Source organism: Crinia signifera, chromosome 19, assembly GCF_055691185.1.
Source record: "Crinia signifera chromosome 19, ASM5569118v1, whole genome shotgun sequence".
Classification (NCBI taxonomy): Eukaryota; Metazoa; Chordata; class Amphibia; order Anura; family Myobatrachidae; genus Crinia; species Crinia signifera.
The window spans coordinates 122,496,721-122,517,764 of record NC_139226.1 but is presented as its reverse complement, the minus strand read 5'-3'; positions in this window follow the sequence as shown (position 1 = coordinate 122,517,764).

Below are 21,044 nucleotides of genomic sequence, written 5' to 3'. Positions count from 1 at the left end.
TTTCCACTTCACTCACACCCCCAGGCCTGGTAACTGTAAAGGAGGTGGGGTTGGTATATTACTGTCACAAGACTTCACATACTCAGTTCTACCATCTGCTCCTTCACTCACATTTACATCATTTGAAGTTCACTCTATTAGTGTTTTTTCCCCTTTCTCTCTGCGTGTTGCTGCTATCTATCGCCCACCTGGGCTTCCCAAAACTCAATTTCTAGAAGATTTCTCTGCCTGGCTCCCCAATTTCTTATCCTCTGACATCTCCACTGTCATCCTGGGTGACTTCAATATTGCTATTGACAGTCCACCATCTTTGCATGCTTCCAAACTCCTCTCTCTAACCTCCTCTCTCGGCCTCTCCCAGTGGTCTGACTCCTCTACTCATGAGGAAGGCCACTGCCTTGACCTTGTTTTCACCAGGCTGTGCTCAGTCTCTGATTTTACTAACACTCCCTTCCCTCTCTCTGATCACAATCTCATTACCCTCTCACTCTCTTCCATTACCCCAAGCTCACTGACACTGAAATCATGCAAGCCTACTCTAACCCGCAGAAATACTAATGCAATTAATTTTCCACAACTTACCACCTCCCTGCAACAACAGCTCTCACTAATTTCTACATTTACCTCTCCTGACTCTGCTGTTTCCCACCTCTACCAGACTCTTGAACCGCCCTCGATGACGTGGCTCCAGCTACCCATTACACCCCACGTGGGCTTAGATGCCAACCGTAGCACACCAAAACAACAAGACAACTACAAAATCAGTCACGTAAAGTAGAACGCCAATGGCGCAAATCTCGTAGTACGACTGATTTCCTCGCATATAAAACTAGCTACTACTCCTACAGCAATGCTTTGGACACTGACAAACAAACATACTACCAATCTCTCATCTCTTCTCATGCCACCAACCCTAAGCGACTTTTTAACACCTTTAAGTCTCTTCTGTACCCTCCCCCTCCTCCCCCACCGGCTACCATCAGTGCACAAGAACTTGCCTCCTACTTTAAGGACAAGATTGATAACATCTGAGATAAAATGGTATGCTCTTCCACAACCTCTAACCCTCTTTCTTTCCCACCTGAACCCACTGGTACTTTCTCTTCATTTGAGCCCACAAATGAAAAGGAAGTATCCGCACTCTTCTTATCCTCTTACTCTACTACCTCTCCTCTCGATCCTATACCTGCGCAAGTCATTAAAAATCTATTTCCTGTGATTATTTTAACCTTAACTAAAATCTGCAATCTCTCTCTTACTACTGGTACTTTTCCTTCTCTGCTCAAACATGCAGTGATAACTCCTATTCTAAAAAAACAGAATTCTGACCCTAACTCTCTCTCTAACTATAGTCCTATATCTCAGCTCCCATGCCTCTCCAAGCTACTGGAGAGACTTGTCTACTCTCGCCTCACAAACTTTCTTAACTCTAACACCCTATTAGACCCACTTCAGTCAGGTTTTCGCTCTCAACACTCCACTGAGACAGCACTGACTAAAGTGGAGAATGATCTGGTAATGGCTAAGTCTAAAGGCCATTACTCACTACTTATTCTTCTTGATCTTTCTGCTGCATTTGACACAGTCGATCACTCTCTTCTCTTACAAACACTACACTCCCTAGGTCTTAATGATACAGCCCTTTCCTGGTTCACATCTTACCTATCTGATCACTCTTTCAGTGTTCGCTTCTCTAACTCTACTTCCTCTTCATTACCTCTGTCAGTTGGAGTTCCGCAAGGTTCAGTCTTAGGTCCTCTGCTCTTCTCAATCTATACCTCCTCTCTTGGCAAACTAATCAGCTCTTTCGGATATGCTGATGATACTCAAATCTATCTATCAACCCCAGAATTGTCACCAGTGGTTTTGAGTTTCTGATTGTCTCTCTGCCATCTCATCTTGGATGTCTTGTCGCCAACTCAAACTCAATATTTCCAAAACGGAATTACTTATATTCCCGCCAACTAAGAACAGTTACCATCCTGACATCTCCATCGCTGTTGACAACTCGATAATCTACCCTACCCCACAAGCTCGTTGCTTAGGGGTCATCCTCGACTCTGAACTGTCCTTTCTTCCCCACATTTAATCTGTCTCCAAATCATGTTACATGCATCTAAAAAACATATCCAAAATACGACCCTATCTCACACAAGACACTACCAAATCTCTTATCCATGCACTCATTATATCCCGCATTGATTATTGCAATAGTCTCCTAACTGGTCTTCCCAAGAACAGACTCTCACCACTGCAATCAATTTTAAATGCTGCTGCTAGGCTGATCTTCTTTGCAAGACGCTCATCGTCTGCTGATCCGCTCTGCCAGTCCCTCCATTGGTTGCCTGTATATTACCGTATTCAATATAAAACACTTCTACTTGCTTATAAAGCTATTAACCATACTGCACCAGCATATATCTCTGCCCTTATCACAAAATATTTCCCATCTCGACCACTACGCTCTACACAAGATTTGCGTCTCTCTTCTGCACGGATCACTAGCTCCCATTCATTATTACAGGACTTTTATCGGGCTGCTCCCATCCTATGGAATGCCCTTCCACGCACAATAAGACTCTCCACCAGTCTCCAAACTTTCAAGCGTTCCCTGAAAACTCACCTCTTCAGGCAAGCCTATCATATTTAAGTTCTACATGCATAACCCTCCGAGGCACTTATGTATTATATAGCTTCCCTTCTGGACTTGTAACTGCTATTACTGGTGCCTGTCCTTATGTTTCCCCCCTATATCCCTATAGATTGTAAGCTTGCAGCAGGGCCCTCCTACCTCCAAATCTGTCTGTTACCCAGTTTGTCTTATCACTGTCTACTATTGTAAAGCGCTACGGAATCTGCTGCGCTATATAAGAAACTGTAAATAAATAAATTTGTCTTTTCAAAGCAGAATGAACATGCCTACTCTCCCTGCTCTCGAAGATGAGAGTTTTGTTGAAGATGTAATGTTGGCCGTAGCAACCAATCAGATTCTATTTATTATCTTGAGCCAATGGGAATTTGGATGGCATGCTGGTTCCTGTTGTGCCACAAGGAAGATTTAGGAGTAACTCCTGATAGGCTGGCTCTCAAATGGATATCATGCAGGTTTAATACTTACCGGTTTGTCACTAGAATACTTCCCCTTAGTGACCAGATCCGGAACTGGAGCCATCGCTACTGGACCTTAGGACATAAATACTTCCTGTTGTGCCTTGGGTTTTATTAAGCATGCTTTTAAACTTCATTATATTGTAAGTGCAAACCTTTTTTTCTAACCATATGTTTTCTCTCTGGTATTCCCTCTATATGTAAATGCCCCAAGCATTAATGGAGGAAAGTGATTTGTAACTACTGTGAGATCCACAATCATCAAGATCTGAACCATGACTGTTATAATCAACATCCATTTGCTCTCATATACTGTATATATAAACATTTTACACCTATTTTGAATAATTCTCTTGGCACTCAAAGGGTTAACTTTGAAAGCCAAGAAAGAAAAACCCTGCAGTTGATTTTATCGATATAAAATATAAAACAATGTTGTGTACAAAATACTTTCCAATTTTTTTGTAAAGAAAATAAGGGATTAACATACTAATGTTGGTTAAACGCTACAAAGGGATTTAAATAAACTTCATGAGTGAGCTGTGTGCACCCCTGGCTAGCAACTACCTTAGGGCAGGAAGCACTCAAGCAAAAATGCAATAAAACCGCCGTTATTGAGGTTTTTAACACGCTAGCAAAACCTAGTGATACCCCACAGAAGCCTATAGGCTTCTTATTGCAACCCCTGTTGCCCCACAACGATGCGTGCCCCCCCTCACCTGTGTCCGGGCAACCTCCTGCTGTGCTGCTCGGACAAGTGACCTCCTCCCTAGTCCCATACTTCTACTTCTATGTTCAGGGAGGGGGAGCCGGTGGAGTCCCTGGCCCTGCAACAGCAGTCGGCACAGGAGAGAGGGAGAGAGCCGCTGGGGACCAGCTGCCACTTTGCCAGCTGCATGGCAAAGAGCAGCTCTTGTTAGTGCATATTTGATTATTACTGTATATATGTGGTAGCCGGCAATGTGTGGCGGAGAAGGTCTGCAGATGTTAGTACATCCTGCCCCTCGGCAGGAAAATTTTCCCCAGGAGACTGGGTCCCCAAATTTTGGGCAGAGTGTAAAGGGGGCAGTCTTTTACCAGGAGTCCTGGAGCCAGTTATAGTGAGGATCAATGGGGTGAGAGGAGGTCCCTAAGACCCAGGGGACCCATTAAAGAATTCCTGCAGCAGCAATTTGGAAGTGTCTCAAAGTGCTGAGGGAACAGTGTTTAATAGGGGAAGGAATGTCACAGGGGGCATTATTCTGATCGGTGCGTACTTTCCCGATTTCCTACTGTGCGGTGGCGTGCGGACATCGTCCATAGAAACGCCCACGGGTCCTCCGCATTCGGACGGACTCACTGTTTAAGAAGAGGGCGTGTGTACGGACGACATACAAACCTTGCGTGTGCGGTGGACACGTACAGATTCTGCACGGCCTTACCGCGTAAGCACGGCCTTACCGCGTAAGCACGGTCTTACCGCGTCAGAACGTACGGGAAGCTGGCCGTACGCACTGATGCGGAGTATTTACGCACAAATCAACACTATTCTCATAAGACCCAAATCTGTGCCATTACCCGCTTATGCAATTAGCCAACCTCATTCAAAAGGGATTGTTTTTAATGGTCATCTATTATTTCTGTAATTGATCATTAAACACTTTACTACCACTTTACATTAACCCTTTCATCATGCTAAGTGCACAACGTTTTTTCTTGCCCCTTTACGCCCATGTGTTATCTATGAATATGTATAAACCTTTTGCACCGTACATAACTAAACACCATTATTTAAAGATATATATTTATAGTTATATTTATACTGTAAAATAAAATAATAACACACATACCACTTCGAACTGTCAACACTAAAATTTATTCAAAATTTACAAAATATTTATTTACAATAAAAAATTACACCAACAGGTCACAGACAGCCTCCACCTCTGCGGCCATCACTAGAAGGTGCTGCCGCAGCCTGAGTAGGGCCCCTCTTAGGCTGTCACCTTGCCTCTGTGGATCTGTGGGCATGTTAAAGGGGGAACAACATTAATTATGCTATTTAGTACCTACAGCATGAGAAATCATACATAAAAACAATTACATAGCCAATACTGTTTGTAATTCTAAAAATAAATATAAAAATGGGCCCACACACACACACACACTGGCTTACACTAATGAATATGTGACTGAAAAATCTCCTGCCTTAACACTCACCAATCTACTAGAAAGCTACATCCAATACAACATGCCACATTTTGCCATACATATACACCTGCATGTCACTGCTTAATAGCTAAACTGCATGATAGATAGAAACATGGATGGATGGATACCACATTTAAAGGCTAGCCTAGTCCCTCTACCCCTTACTTCCGGATTCATAGTCACATTGCCAGATAGGTGAAGCTGCTGCACTAAGCCGCTTCCTTAAACCAAACAAATAGAAAGGCCCTCCATAAACAAAAACGCATCACCTACCTGAGCCTCTAGATTCCCCGTTTGCAGCTTGGGCCTATAACCCCTAAGTGTGTCTGTTGTAACCCACTTTAGTTTATTTATTAATAATAGAGTAAAACACACTAGATTCACCAGTGGTACCTAACAAATAGTACTACCACCAATTATTAATGATGCCTTATGTTTACCTACCAATTCCTTCTTCCTCCACCACCTCGCATGCCTCCTCCTCTTCCACAACCTCCTCGGCCACCTCCTCGTGGGCCATATACTCAGTGGCCACCTCCTCCTCTGCCACTTCTGTGGCCTCCTCCTCTGCCACTTCTGTGGCCTCCGCCTCTGCCACTTCTGTGGCCTCCTCCTCGGCCACTTCTTCAGGGGGGGCCTCCTCCTCCTGGCCCTCTTCACGGGCCCGTCTTGCACGGTCACGTGCTGTAAGGGAAATCAAAATGCAGAGTGTTAAATAAGTCACATGAATTGTTTATTCATCCTGCATCCCCAAAAATGACATATTACACCCACATTACAGCATGTCAAACATGAAGTACCACACAAATAGTGTATGCCATGTTTAACTCATGATCAACCAGGTTACCTTATTGGCAAAGAAAAGGTCATGGAAGCATTAATGTACAATTGGCCATTTAATGTGTAAACACTTATATCGTGCAATGCTGGCCCTTATTTGCTGGAGCTTTTCTGGCTCCCTGCGCCTCAGATCCGACCATCGCCGCTCCAGCTGTGCGATGGTCCTGCGCACCTGTGTGCGCAAATATGCGCCTGCGTGCAGCGGCATACGCCTGGCGCTTCTGGCGGTTTGTAATGAAGGGCCCCGCACGCCCCAGCCTGGTCTCCATAACGTAGACCAGTGCCCTCAGCTCCGCGGGAGAGAAGGGTGCTGCTCTCCCATAGGCCACCATCTTAGCAATGGCACAATTCAAGCAATCATGTCCTGTAATTGGTTGATCAGAGTGATATTTGGTATTAACTTTATTGTTCATTTTGTCAGTAACAGCGTGTATGCGCCAGGACAGAGGGCTAACCCATTGCATCGCAAACCCACACTTGCTATACCTGTGCATAGTTTAGCAGACCATGCCATTACTTACTATCTCCTAAACAGACAGTGTACAATAAGATGGTAACCCATTATATATAATCTATTACAATCACCAAACAGGGGTATAAGCAACAGGTGAAATACTGTAGTCTGCATCACTAGCCACTTACACCTAACTTCACAAGGTACTAAACTGCTTTTTTATAGTGAAAGCTATGCAGCTGAAACATAGCAAATAGTGCCAGACCTTTTCCCAAAATTAGCCCATGCTGCCATGTGTACACTTACCTTCTACTGGGCCATACTAGAGAGGTGGAATGAAAAGTAGCTAGCATCAAGGCTGAATTTGGAGAGCTTTCACATGTGATTTGGATGCTAGCACTGATTACTTGTGCATAAGTGGTGGAGTGGATTTACATATGGAATGGGTATTGTCATTTGTATTACATACCAAACAAGTGCTCAGTACAGATGTACATTCACATATACATTTCATGTCTGACCTCAGTTTTAATGGGTCATTGGTGTTCAAATCTGCATTTACCTACTAAATCACACTCACTAAGTTTCCCAGTTTTTTTTCAAAAAAATTTCCGCAGCTAGGGGTGTGGCCTATGCGCCGCACGGTTGACGCTGCCGTACGGAACGCGGCCGTACGGAATGCAGGGTGTCGCTGATGTACGCCAATTACAGAAATAGGATATAAAGGTGTGTTTGACAAATGCTATGTTGTTGCACACATGTCTGCATCTCTATCTGAGGAAGAGCAGGAGTGGCAGGACCTATTTGCACGCATGGACTCCAGCACCACCTATGTGCCCATCAACCCAGACCAGCCATTGGGGGAAGAGCAGCCAGATGGGCCATCGACATCAGGCCAATCGGCAGCTGGCCCATCTTCAGCCTCAGCAGAATCATTGGGAACACAGCAGGTGGCTTCCCAACAGAGTAGCCTGGCCAGCACTTCAAGTACAGCGACAGGTGGCCGTGGCCGTGGCAGTGGCGGTGCCAGTGGTCGTGGCCGTGGCCGAAGTAGGGCAACAGAGGAACCAACCACCAGAAACATGGCATTCGAAGCGCAGGAGCTTGCCATCCTGGTGCCCCGGGCACGGGATTGGATCGAGTGTCCACAGGACCGGTTGACACACATAAGCAGATGGAAGATCTGGGAGGACATAACGGCGGAGATTAATGCGGTGGCTCCACAAGTTCGTGAGACGGAGCACGTTAAGAAGAGGCAAGTTCATGTGTGTTACATTTGAGCAGTACAAGACCAGTAATGTTTACATTAGATATTAGATGGAGTTGGTCAATGGGCGGTCACGTTGCTTGGAGGCACAGACATGTTTGCCATGTCATTTAATTGATAGTTATTGTAGGGTGAGTGTGAGTGTATCTTCTAAGGGTTGGTTTTCAAATTTAATATATTCAAAGTTTGGTGTCATGAGGCACATGTTGTATTATGTTGCAGATTGCAATGGGTGCTACAGCAAACATGAGGAGTGACATGTATTAATATGTAAACTTTGATTGCAGGTGGCACGACTTCAAAACGAACCTCAAGAAGAAATTGACCCAGCGGTGGGAACACAGCCACACCTCTGGGGCTGGCCCCATGCCTGGAAAGCTGAAGCTCACCCCCCTGGAAGAGATGGCCGAGTGCTGCATTGGAGTGGAGGAGGTCCGGGGGGTGAGCACCATGGACAGCGAGTCCCCAGCGGAAGTCATGGCTTCTTTGCTTGAAGGTAATTATTTGCCATGCCATAAGTAGCTGGTTCTAATTTTGCATGGAATGTGTTGTAATTGTAATGTTCTCTTTCACCAGCATCCCCACCGTTTGGTCAAGAATCTCTTGAGGAGGTTGAGGAGTCTGTGCCACCTGGCCCCAGTAGCAGGCCCGTGCAGCAGCAGCAGCCAATGTCCGCGGCTGAATTGGCCACATGGGGGCATGTGCTTGGCAATATTCAGCAGCAGGGGGAGTCGGCATCAGAGCGGGTGCGTAGGACCGAGGAGGTGTTGCAGGGTTTGGTCAGCAGCCAGCAGGCTATCGCTGGGAGCCTGCAGGCTATTGCTGAGGCCCAGCAGGCCATGGCTGGCACCCAGCAGTCAATTGCTGCTAGCCTGCAGGTGCTGTCTGATCAAGCCCTGCGGCAAAATGACCTCCTCCTCCACCATAATGAGCTTATGGTGGAGCTAGTTGCCAGCAATAGGGTCCTAATGTCATCCTTTTCTGGTGCATTCCCACCATCAGCACTCCCTGCTGCCAGAGGGGGAAGACGATCCACCCCCTCCCCAGCATGTGCTCCACCTGGGTCACCATCTGACTGTGGCCGTGGCCGTGGCAGAAGAGCTGCTGCACGTGGCAAAGAGCCTGCCAGGGGCAAACGTGCCTGCAAATGAACTTGTGTCCGCATTAATCTCCACCGTTATGTCTTCCAAAATCTTTCATTGAGCTGTGTGTGTCAGCTTCCTGTGTCCAATTCCGTGCCGAGGGTACCCACATTTGCCCTTGCTTCGAATGTCATGTTTGGTTCCCCTGTTGCCCTGTTTCGGGTAGCATTACTGTGTGCTGTACTTGAAGTGTTGGTGCTATACTTTTGTTGTGAAGCCACCTGATGTGTTCCTAATGATTCTGCTGTGGCTATGTATGTGTAGAATACATGGATTTTTTATCTATTATTTAATTGTCTTCCTGCTATGCTACCTTTCATTTTGTTAAAATTTCTAAATTATGTTATAAGTTCCTTGAATAAATGTTTTTTGGTTTCCTCCAAATGTGTGGTTTAATTGATACATGTAGAAGTAACATGTGTAGTAGTATTATTAATATGAAGTGGTGTTCATTATTTGCAGTGTAAAAGTGTGTGAAAAGTACAGCATATATGTGTGTGTTTAGTCATGTTCCATTTAAGCTGCAATGTTTCCAATTGAAGCAGTGACAAGCGTGTAATTAACAAGTAATGAGTAAAGTAGGTGATTGTATTGTGTTCACCTGACATTGGTTGTAGTAATTAGGCGTTCCGTTTGCCTAGCGCATGACCGAGTGGTGTCCGCAAAGCAATACTTGCTTATGGACACCGCATATTTCTAGGCTTTTTGTTCGCGTGCATTCGGTGTGCTGTCCTAATGCACGCCCACCAAAATAAGTGCACTCCCCCGTGTCCGCCCATGTTTCCGCCCAGTTTAGCCCACTAAAAAACGCCATCCGAAAGTATACGGGAAAGTACGCACCAACCAGAATAAGGCCCAGGGAGAGCAGTCCCTGGAAAAGCTGTGCAGTGCAGTGTCCCAGAGGAGAAGGAGAGTCCTTGAGAGCAGTAATACTCTATAGTTGACCTCTGGACAGTGACCTGGATTGGCTGATCTCCCAGTGAGAGTTTCCCGACCTCAGCTCATCTGTTTTTCATTATACTTTATAATAATATTTGAGATATTTGATATCTGTAAATATTTGAGTGCTTTCAAAAAAATTAACTTATGCTGTGTACACACGGGGGAGATATATTACTAGCAATATATTGCTTGCAATATATTGCTGAGATATATTGCTCAGTGTACTTGCAATATATCTCAGCAATGTATTTCTCAGCAATATATTGCTCAGTGTCCAGTTTTTCAGAGGGACCAGCAATTTTCCCTGAAAATTGCTAGCAATTTTGACTAGATTTTTTTTACCCTCTATTTAAATTAATTTATGATTGACATGGGTTGTGGGAAGTCCTACTGGAAGGGAATAAAAGTGTATATGGTGTATATACAGATGTAGCAGGGGTTATCTTTGTAGGGGCAGGATAATCTAGCGGCAGCAGCCGCTAGTGCCCCGCTCCTGCCAGGGGTGTGGGGGCACAAGACAGCCGTGCGGCCCCTGACACCCCGACACCAATGCCCCCTTCATTTATATTGAGCCCACATACTATTGGTGTGGGGCAGCATGGTAATGCTCATGCTGCCCACCGATGGTGCAAATCACCATTGATGGGCAGCATGAACATAATCATGCTGCCTGACACCAATGCCCCCTTCATTTTAAATGAGTTCACATACTATTGGTGTGGGGCAGCATGGTAATGCTCATGCTGCCCACCGATGGTGCAAATCACCATCGATGGGCAGCATGAACGTAATCATGTTGCCCGACACCAATGGTCTCTACTACAGCCTATGCACTTACTGGATAGTGCGGCTGTGCAGTACTAGTGTGCTGACACAATGGGGGGAGCTGCTGCTGTGTGCGCTGGAAGAGAACGGAGCAAGAAGCAGGGGCTGGCTCCGTGACGGGTCCCGGCCGGTGCAGGAGGCTAGTGTCGCTGGTCGCTGGTGCACAGTGCTTTTGCACCAGCGACCTGCAATTTTTAGGCAGAATCGGAGGAGCAAGCTCCTGCGACCAGCGACCATGAAGGGCTGGCCGCGGGAGCGCGCTCCCAGCCATTTATCGCTGGCTGCACATTAAATCACTGGCAATATGGTCGCTGAGCGACCATTTTACCAGCGATTTCATGCATAATTGCAACCGTGTGTACACAGCATTACTGTATATTATGTTTTCTTTACTGCAGTGTTTTTGAAATCGCAGATTGTATACATTAGATGCAGCTGCAGAATATACTGTTCATTTCTCTCTTTTTTTCATCAGTTCAGGCTACAATACTTAGAATGCACAAAGAAAATGTCTTACATGTTTAAATTAGATACAGTATGGCAGAGGTAATAGAAATTAGTTTTATTTCCAAGACCAGGTGCATTGTACCCTATTTGAAATGTATTATGTTCAAACATCTCATCCTAATTGCATGCATTGTTTTTCAGGTTGTATTTATGGAGTACGGAGGGATTTGTTAAATATCCTATTACTTTAGACATTTCTCTTCTAAAGAAACTTATTTACTCTACACAGAAAATACATTTGAGTAGCAACAGAGGGAAGTGTTTATTGAATAGGTTTACTACATGTTTCCAGGATATTGAATAATGTTTAATATTATATCCATGTACACTAAAGTCAAAACTGCTTTACTTTTCTCTATGTAGCAAGAATAGAACACAATGAACCATTTCCAAAAAGTAAGAAGGATGAACAGGAAAAGATAAAAAAAATTGTATACTGTAATTACTTAATTTATAGTTATGGGTGTTTCAATTACCGGTGAGCTACCTTACGGAATGGCACATTGGAAGGTTTGAATTGTAACCCATACAGATGGTAGAATAATTTTCAACTTCAGAGGAACCTTAACTGTTGCATATTTATAAATCAGAGCATCACAGAGATTCTTATTGGCACATGGACAATAATTGAGTTGTACCCATTCGGCTCATGTTTTCAAGAAATGTTTCAGGGATTAGCAATTTTCCCATCTAATTATTGATTCTTGCATTCACAGCAAAAGTCCTCCGTTTATAAGATATTTAATAAAATTCTGTTCTTTTGGTTTTTGTCTTCGCTTATAACTTCTAGAAGTAAAGTATTTAAATGCTTAGTTTGTACATGTTGGCCAGCGGTTCTCAAATTGTCGGTCCTGACCCCTAGGTGGGTCCCGGCCTTCTCAGCATGGGGTCGCGACTCCATGTTGCTGACCATTAGGCTGATGACTTCTCTAATCTCATTCAGTGATTCAAGGAGTCTGACAATTCTGTTGGATTAAAAACAGACAGGTGGTGGAGCGCTAACACAAAATTATAAATGACCAATTGGGTATCACAAATATTTTATTTACTAAAAAAGAAGAATATATTAAAATGGTGTATAGGTTTTAAAAAGCAATTGCATTTTCCATATTACAAATAAAAGGTATACAGCCTAATCTGGGACATATAATATATACAAGTACACAGTTGGGGGTATCTCACTTGTTCCTAGATATGCTCTCCTGGGATAGAGTGTAGCAATCTCCCACAATCAGTGGAAACTGGGATGGCGGGTGTCCATAAACCTTCTGGAGTTTTCTTGGGACCTGATCCAGATTTTGTTGGATCCTCGGGTTCAGTCCTTGGTGCAGTATCTCCAGATGTAGTGGCAGGTGGTGGTTTCCCTTAGAATGTCCAGTGAATGTCCAAACAGTGGGAAAGGTGGGGAAATGGAGAGCTGGTCCAAGTGAGAGTTCTTTTTGTAATCCCAAATTTGTAGGCTGTAAACGCTTGGCCTGACGCGTTTCGTCGTCCACAGACAACTTTTTCAAAGGTAAGGTACCTTTGAAATCTGACAATTTGTTGGATTGTCTGTTATTTTAGACTCCTCCCATCATTTTGTGCCTCCACAATGCTGCCATGTATGTGCTGTCTGCTGACTACACGTGTGATGTGATGGATTATGGTATATTAGACTCCTCCCATCACTCTGTGCCTCCACAATGCTGCCATGTATGTTCTGTCTGCTGACTACACGTGTAATGTGATGGGTTATGGTATATTAGACTCCTCCCATCATTCTGTACCTCCACAATGCTGCCATGTATGTGCTGTCTGCTGACTACACATGTGATGTGATGGGTTATGGTATATTAGACTCATCCCATCACTCTGTGCCTCAACAATGCTGCCATGTATGTGCTGTCTGCTGACTACACGTGTGATGTGATAGGTTATGGTATATCAGACTCCTCCCATCACTCTGTGCCTCCACAATGCTGCCATGTATGTGCTGTCTGCTGACTACACGTGTGATGTGATAGGTTATGGTATATCAGACTACTCCCATCACTCTGTGCCTCCACAATGCTGCCATGTATGTGCTGTCTGCTGACTAAACATGTGATGGGTTATGGTATATTAGACTCCTCCCATCACTCTGTGCCTCCACAATGCTGCCATGTATGTGCTGTCTGCTGACTACACGTGTGATGTGATAGGTATATCAGACTCCTCCCATCACTCTGTGCCTCCACAATGCTGCCATGTATGTGCTGTCTGCTGACTACACGTGTGATGTGATGGGTTATGGTATATTAGACTCCTCCCATCACTCTGTGCCTCCACAATGCTGCCATGTATGTGCTGTCTGCTGACTACACGTGTGATGTGATAGGTTATGGTATATCAGACTACTCCCATCACTCTGTGCCTCCACAATGCTGCCATGTATGTGCTGTCTGCTGACTAAACATGTGATGGGTTATGGTATATTAGACTCCTCCCATCACTCTGTGCCTCCACAATGCTGCCATGTATGTGCTGTCTGCTGACTACACGTGTGATGTGATAGGTATATCAGACTCCTCCCATCACTCTGTGCCTCCACAATGCTGCCATGTATGTGCTGTCTGCTGACTACACATGTGATGTGATGGGTTATGGTATATCAGACTCCTCCCATCACTCTGTGCCTCCACAATGCTGCCATGTACGTGCTGACTGCTGACTACACATGTGATGTGATAACCTTCTGCAGTATTTGCTGGGGTCCCATAATTATTTTTATTGTCTGATTATAATAATTTGCAAATATCTCAATTTAATTCCCAAATTATGCTAATATAGCAATACACATCTATAAATAATATTTATGCAGCTTTATTTTGTCTGATATCATTTACAAAATTCCAGACTGAGGTTGGTTGGAAATGTAAATGTACAGGCTTGAGGATGAAGCAGAGTTTCTGTACACAACAATGGATGCCTTGCATCTAGGAACAGCTCATTTATACCCCTTTCCCTTCTCAAATGTCAGGGTGCACCCAGGATATGGACACAGGTCCTTCCATTCAGCATTTGCGATGATTAGCCCCCACAGCGACCTGGTAATAAGCTGTGTTGCTGATGTCAGAAAGGGGATGGAGCAGAGCAGTGGCGCATCATCAGGGGCTGGTGAGGAGGCAGCGCTTGGAACGGACGCTGCCTCCTCCCTATAGAGTAAACAGGAAGTGGATCACTCAACCCGGGTTACCAGTTTACACTGCCCAGCAACTCGAGTCAGACCTGGGTAAAACCCTTCCTTTAACTAAGGTTGGGATGGTGGACCCGGGTTTCTTTGTGTGTGGATCTGACTCCTCAATCTGGGCACTAGACCAAAGTGTAGCTACCAGGAAGAAGAGGCAGGAGCCTTACCATGAGGAGGGAGAATGTGTGCTTAGAAAGTGCAGTACTGGTTCTACTAAATGTTTGATACAGCCTATACTAAAGAGCATTGATATTGTAGGGCCCTTTCACACACACACACACACACACACACACACACACACACACACACATGTTTTGACCGGCCGGCATAAACCCAGACTTTTTTTGGCAGGTGTAATATGTAGTTACATACTGAAGTTTATGTGTCCTTTCACATTGCATGGACACAGCCCGGCCACTAGGTTACTGCCAGAAATATCCACAGACTTGCCCGGCTGTCAAGCCTTGTCCGTGCCCTCACTGCAACTCAGTGAAAAGCTAATATTTATGAGTCCTTTCACACTCCGGCTTTGTCCAACTCCATTTTCACTTTCATTTTGAAAGAAAGCATTTGTTTAAAGCTGGCTGAAAACCGGTCCATGTGAAAGGCACTGATAGCCGCCCAAAAAACGGACAGCTTTTGTCCATATTTTTTTGCTGGCTGGTCAAAACCAGTGTGTGTGTGTGTAAAACGGCCCTGGTGTGTTCACATGGTGCAAATTGGTTGCTTAGCAACTTTGGCTTAATATTTCTCAGCAATACACTGCTCAGGCAACCATATTGCTCAGGGTATCGTTTTCATCAGCAACCAGCGATTTTGACTTTACTTTTTTTTAACCTCTATTCTATTTGGACTACAAATCGCTGGTAGCTGGTGCACAGTGCATTGTGCACCAGCGACCAGTGATTTTTATCAATACTCAAAGGAGCATGCTCCTGCGACCAGGGACCATTAAGGGCTGGCTAATGATTTATCGCCCAAAACACGGGCAATATGGTCGCTCAGTGGCCAGTTAGCCAGTGATACTGGCTAAAATCGACTCGTGTGTATAGGACTTTAGATATATTAATACTGTATACCATACCATAAATATATAAAAAGACCAATGTTTTCTTTAATGTCCAAGGCCATTATGGGCCTTATTCTAGTTCACTCTTTCTGACAAAATCCTTCTTAGATGGACAAAACCATGGGCACTGCAGGTGGGGCAGATGTAACTTGTGCAGAGAGAATTAGATTTGCGTGGGGTTTTTTTTAAGTGAGATCTATATTGCAGTGAAAAAATAAACTCACCCAAATCTAATTCTCTCTGCACATTTTACATCTGCCCCCCTGCAGTGCACATGGTTTTGTCCATCTAAGAAGGATTTTGTCAGAAAGAGTGAACTAGAATAAGGCCCTATGTCCGTCTAACATTCCCTCAGACTCCCACATTGCAGGCTGCATTTGCAAACCCTCCACTAGACATACTGCATTTGTGCCTGGACTGGACAACATTCTGCACCTAAAATACTAAATGAGTATAACACATTGTACTGAACTGTTCTCAAAATTGAGCTAATCTCTAAACGACAGTATGGAGTCATGAACTATGAAATATAGATTTGTACTATGAAATATAGATTTTTTTTTTGTTCACTGCAGGCATTGCTTTGTAAATGTAACATAAAGGCTACATTTTTTCTACCAGAGTATACTTCAACGATCCTGCTGTGAATGGCCTAATTGTAAAGTCACTCAAAAGATTTCTCAAGAATTTCTTCTGATTTCATGAAAGCTGTTTTCTGTAGTAATCATCAAGTTCTTATTTCCTCTCTTCCGGTGAATCTGTAATTATGTTAAATGCAATGTGTGAATCATTAAAGAGAAAACATCATTACCCTGCTCTGTACCAGTCAAAGCCCTATACCAAGCAAAAAAATCAAATAAATATCCCTACAGTATATGATAAATACAAATGTTAATTATGCAGGAAGTCATTAGTAGATAAACATGGACAGCAATATATCAGATTCTGACACAGTCACACTGTTACCATTATTCCATATAAGAATAACGATTTTTGAAGCCATCCCATACCAACATTACTATTGGTGGTTAATATTAAAGACGATCCATTGTACTCATCACCCCCTGAGGGGAAATCTTTCTCTGATGTAATGAGAGCATAAGCTTCAGGAATTGTTGAAAATTAAACATTGAAGCTCCTTGTATTGCCTGTGAAACAACCTCTATGTAAATGTACACGCCATAACTGAACAACCCCTGATGAAGTCTTATATTGACGAAACGCGTTAGGTTCTTTGCTACTGTGAAAGTATTCCATCTATTCTTACAAGTGTTGAGCATATCGTAATAAAGGATCTGTCATAAGTGAAATTTTAACAAATTTTATGAACTAAAGACTTTTTATGAAATTAAATATTCTCAAGGATTTTGGGACTTTTTATTGTTGATGACCCTATAAGGTCATATTGAATAAGGATTCACACCATTGGGCACCATCTCACCATTGTTGTTGTTGTATTCTTGTAGTTTCTATGCCAACAGGAAACCGAATGTGAATGGCTGCCCCTTTGAACATACAATATACAGTTATTTGTAGGTTCGCTTGAGGAGAATAATCTTGTGTGTATATATATATATATATATATATATATATATATATATATATACGTCCAATGAACGGATGGCACTCAGAATAATAAACCAACAGGAGTCAGATGATAGTCGACTATCATCTGACTCCTGTTGGTTTATTATTCTGAGTTCCATCCGTTCATTGGACGTATATCACTTAACATTGGAAAGGCACCAGGACAGCTGTTTATAGCGGGGAGTGCCGGTTGTTTGGGGTATATATATATATATATATATATATATATATATATATAGAGCGATGTAGGAGGTTAGCACTCCAATGAGCCCAAATCTAGTAACAGATTTGTAGAAGAAAACTGCATAAAGTCCGGTGCCTTCCAATAGGAGGAAAAGGTATCCCTCGTGTATAATCCATGCAGGGGGGGCGGCGGCACTCGGAAATGAAGAGACGAACAGCGGGGTATATTACCAACGTTTCAAAACCGTGTAGGTTTTTTTATCAAGGTGCAGCGAGAACAGTTTACAAGCGTCAGTGATCTTACTTAGGTAAGATCACTGACGCTTGTAAACTGTTCTCGCTGCACCTTGATAAAAAAACCTACACGGTTTTGAAACGTTGGTAATATACCCCGCTGTTCGTCTCTTCATTTCCGAGTGCCGCCGCCCCCCCTGCATGGAATATATATATATATATATATGGGGTTGTGAGGAGGCACTCCAAAAAACTCCAGAGAAAACAATGTAATAAATAGCAAACGTTCTGGTGCCCTCCTGGCTGTGCCTCGGCTGGAAACCGATAGTGTAGAGGGGGGTTGGCGGTACTCGGAATAACTGGAGACCACACAGGCTTCTACCGACGTTTCTGTGCCAACTGGCACTTTTATCAAGGTGCAGGAACAAAGTACATGTAAAAGACAAACACTTAAATACCCTACCTGATCTTCCGTGCCGCCCGCCGCGTCCTCCCGAGACGGCGCCTGATGATGACGTCACGCGCCGGGTGACGCATCGGGACGCACGGAGAGACCACGTGTGCGTCTTTTTGCCTAGGTGACGCGGCACCACTGCCGGCACCCTGGCAACCATCTAGACAAACAAGAAAGAGAATCCATTAAAAAACATACATGCGAAATCACCATAAGAAAACACAATAATAACATATTGCAAATTACAATAACAAGAGACTACAAATATAACCGCCACATCTGCATCAGTGTTAATATCTATTATACATGCTGAACTGGGTACATTGGGGCAGATGTATTAAGCTTTAACAAGAGATAAATTCAAGTGTGATAAGGAGAGATAAATGTCCAGCCAATCAGCTCCTTACTGACTTTTTTCAAACACAGCCTGTAACATGGCAGTTAGCAGGTGATTGGCTGGACGTTTATCTCTCCTTATCACCCTTGGATTTATCTCTTGTTAAGGCTTAATACATCTGCCCCTCTATTCCTTCCTCACGGACTGCCGTACTGGCCACTATTGGGGCATGGACCCTCATGGGTTTGAATGCTAATGTGCACAACTGCATCTGGATACTGTGTACCAACACTCAGACCAATAATCATTTTAAATGTCCCTGCTATCACAGAGCACAAAGTGCTGTATCCAAGATGACTAAGTGCTTTAACTGAAATATACGTCTGGTCCTCATTGGACGTATATCACTTAACATTGGAAAGGCACCAGGACAGCTGTTTATAGCGGGGAGTGCCGGTTGTTTGGTGGGGTTCATATATATATATATATATATATATATATATATATATATATATATATATATATATATATATATATATATATATATATAGATAGATAGATAGATAGATAGATAGATAGATAGATAGATAGATAGATAGATAAAAAGGTAGATAGATATGGACAGACTGGCGGCACTTACAGTAGGTAGATGAAAAAAACAAAAGCCACACTTGGTGTACTCAATGTTTCAATTCTATTGACAGAATTTTTGTCAGGAGCATATATATATAAATATATATATATATATATACTGTACACACAAGATAATTCTCCTCAAGCAAGCCTACAAATAACGGTATATTGTATGTTCAAAGGGGCAGCCATTCACATACGGTTTCCTGTTGGCATGGAAACTACAAGAATGTAATGCATGTTAACCTTTGACCCATACCCTAAATTCCAACCCATATGCACTGTGAGGCAAATGTAACATGTGCAAAGAGATTTAGATTTGGGTGAGGTGTGTTCAAACTGAAATCTAAATTGCAGTGTACCTCACATGCTCATACATCCCATTGCCAAGAATGGGGCCCATGAGCAGCTCACACACACACGTCCCATTCTTAGCAAAGGAAGACAAGGAGTGTCGTCAGGATGAATGAAAATGGCTCCATCTATATATATATTCCATTGACAAAAAACCTCACGGTTTCACATGCCCCATTAAGGCTTCATACACATGATCTGGCATTTCTGAAACCTCTTGTAACTCTTCCACTCAAACGCCAAAAAGCAATGAAATTCCGATCATTAAGGCTGGCGCCTTAATGGACGTGTTCCTTGCGCAGTACAGATATGGTACGCCATCACAGCCTGTGGGTAAGTGCAGATTCAGCACTCTCACAGAGTGAGATTGCTGTCACTCACACAATGGTGGAGCTGCTAATTCACAGATTTGTGTGCTCATTGGAATACACACATGCAGTCTATGCAACTGAAGGTCTGAGCAGTAAACAGAGCCAAGAGGATGGGGTAAAAGTGGTTTTGATTGGGGTAGGAGGCAGTGTGGTGCGGATGGGGAATATAAATGGGTAGATGGTAGGAAGGCTAAGCAGCACTGATGGGGGACTAACAAAGCAGATGGGTGGAAAACAGTGGCACAGATTGGGGAAGGTAAGATAGAGAAATGCGGTTGGGTGGGAAACAGAGGAGCAGTTGGAGGAAAGACAGCACTGATGGGGGAGGGGGTTCGGAGCAAAGGGATAAAATGAAAACAGAGCAGTACAGATGGAGAGGGGAGACAGCAGTACAGATGGAAGGAAACTATGTCATGGATGATGCAGGCAGAGCAGCATGGATGGAGGGGGAGACAGTATCACTAATAGAGGGGAAGCCAGTGGCACAGATAGAAGGAAACAGAGTGGTATCTGTGTGGAAAGACAGGGCAGGGCAGATGGGAATAGACACATTGTTGTGGATGAGGGAATCCACACAGCAGTAGGTATCGGGGAAGACAGAGCAGCATGAAGGTGGGATAAGAAAGTGTAGATGCATAGTAGTTGGGAGTATTATAGTTTTTGCAATTATGAAAGATGTTTCTGGTAACTGCATGTGAATACTAAATGAAATGGATATACAGTATGTAGTGAGTGTGAAAGATGTTGGACTCTCAGTGGGATAGTTCTAGTAATAGTGTTTATTCTAGCACTCGCTATCTTTGAAAACCCATGCAGTTCCTCTACCCTGTCTGGGGTGTTGCTGTCTGCTGTAGTGTTTCTAGCACAGGTCTGGTTTGCAGTGCTGATATACAGATCACACTGTGCTAGAAGCACTACAGCAGACAGATACACCCCAGGCAGGGAAGCGGAACTGCATGGGTTTTCAAAGATGGCGGTTGCTAGAATGAACACTATAGTAACTCAGTGGGCTAGACCGTTTTAGATGATTGCAGGTACTTATTAGGATGAGTGCGCCACATAACTGTTCAGACCTTCAGTTGCATAGACTGCATGTGTGTATTCCAATGAGCACACAAATCTGTGAATTAGCAGCTCCACCATTGTGTGAGTGACAGCAATCTCACTCTGTGAGAGTGCTGAATCTGCACTTACCCACAGGCTGTGATGGCGTACCATATCTGTACTGCGCAAGGAACACGTCCATTAAGGCGCCAGCCTTAATGATCGGAATTTCATTGCTTTTTGGCGTTTGAGTGGAAGAGTTACAAGAGGTTTCAGAAATGCCAGATCATGTGTA